Here is a 2,116-nt window from a genome sequence, read left to right as displayed (position 1 = left end):
TGTCTACTTTCTAGAAATGGCTGTGAAACCAAGCTAGCAATAGTTACACACATCTGATGAATCTTCCCTCCCCCGCTCTACGACATGAATTTAAAGATCTGAATGTTTCGGCTAAAATTACGGGAACAGGCGTGACCCTCTTATCAAATTGATCGAACAAATCTAAAATAGCCTGTGCCCTAGCACTTTAGGGAAAACCATCAGCCCGTAAATGCTCAAAGCAAAGACATCGACCCTTTTCCTCAAATCTGGGTGTGCCAAAATCAGATCTCGCAAACTTTTCCAAGGAAGACATTTTCTTTCTCCTTTTTTCTAGATCCAAGTCGCGGCCCATTGTTCACTCATTCCCGTGATATTCATTAACTTATTTATGAAGGTGGGGATATTTACGACTCTAGAATAGGCCTTGTCAGTTTGAATCTTCAGACAACGAAGCAAGGTTGTATACTCCTCCACAGTAGGCACCACATCCACCATCCCAAAGGTAAAACAACTGTAGGCGGGATTCCAAAATTTAGTTAGAGCTTGAAACAAGTGCTTGTCCACCTTGATGTCAAGTAGATAGGGCAGATCACCATAATTATAGTAAAATAAGCTTGATCTCATTGTCCCAATGGACCCATATCTCTTTCAATTCCTGGAGATCATTTTGTTTCACGCTGATACGAGTGAAGTCCCATAATTCTGATGTGTACCCCTCTATCAGACTATCACCTTTTTCTAATTGTGTTTTCTCTGACCATATTCGGACAACTGCATTATCTTCTATTTTATCAAAAAATTCGTTCTCCTAACAAGCTCTCTATTTAGTAATCAAACGTGAATCGAAACTTTTTTTATGATGGAAATGTTATGCAATCACAATCAAAGAAAAACAAAACAAGTCAGTAAATTTTATACAAAACTAAAAATTTAAAGTAAGCAAGAAATAATAAAACACCTATTCGGGTAACCACTAAGGGTTCGGTGCGGCTCTACCTAGGGCGGGCTCTCATGGCTCACTGTATGTGGTTCAGTTCTAAAGAAAGGGTACCTGAACCAGCAGATATCTCGATCCTCACCCATTATAGGTTCATACGAACCAAGTTTAGTTTAGGGGAATACATTTCCCTATGGCTATACGGAGATGAAAATCTCACGAAGACACAGGTACGGATGTATTCCGAAAGTGATCCACTATCCTATACGGAGGTGATATCCTATACGGAGGTGAAGACATCACGAAGGACTAGCTTCTCACTCCTACTTAGAGGGTAAGATCAAACGGTCATGCAATGCAATATGTGAAAATAAACCAAAAGACACGGACCAATTGAAGCAAATATGAACAAAGTGATGAAAATTATAACAAAGTCCGATGAAATGCAACGAATGGACCGTAAATTTAACATCGAATCATCAATTTTCGACCAATAAGACAATAATTAATCAAATTGTGGCTTGAGTCTCTTATTTTATCCTCAGCGGAGTCATTAAGCTGTCAAAACCATTTTTTTGAAATCGACTTTTTGTTTGAAAACGAAAAGATGGGAGTCACCGCCAATCTTTTTTGTAAGGTGTGATCGGATCACCTCTTAATTTAATCAATTTAATAAAATGTTTGATTTATTAAAAAATGTTTTTCGGTCTATAGTAATCCAAAAAATGGGTTCGGGAGTCGGTTACGTACGGGGAAGGATTAACACCCTCGTTACGCCCAAAATTGGTACCTAATTGATTACTTAATGCCTTTAAATGTCGAAAATTTGAGAATTTGGAAGAAAAATACAAGACGATCCTTTTTTTTGTTAATTTTACAAAAGATTTGTTTGAATAAATTGAAGTGAATGTTAAAGACCCGCTCGTCTCGAGATAACAAATGCCATATCCCGTAAGTTAGGACACGACATCTTGAACCTTTGAGAATAAGCTTGTCTTTATTTTTTATTTTTTTTTGAAATATCATGTGTTTCAATTCAAAAGGATATTCGGTTATTTAGATCCAACGAGAAAAAATCGAAACCCCGTAAGTTAGGGCTGACCTTCTCGAGTTTCTAGACACGGAATATTGCCTTTATATTATTTACAATTCATGTGTTTTACAATTTAAAAGGGTATTTGGCTATTTAGGTTCGAC

This window comes from Gossypium hirsutum, chromosome A11 (genome assembly GCF_007990345.1).
Source record: "Gossypium hirsutum isolate 1008001.06 chromosome A11, Gossypium_hirsutum_v2.1, whole genome shotgun sequence".
NCBI lineage: Eukaryota > Viridiplantae > Streptophyta > Magnoliopsida > Malvales > Malvaceae > Gossypium > Gossypium hirsutum.
Note: the sequence above shows the minus strand (reverse complement) of the source record.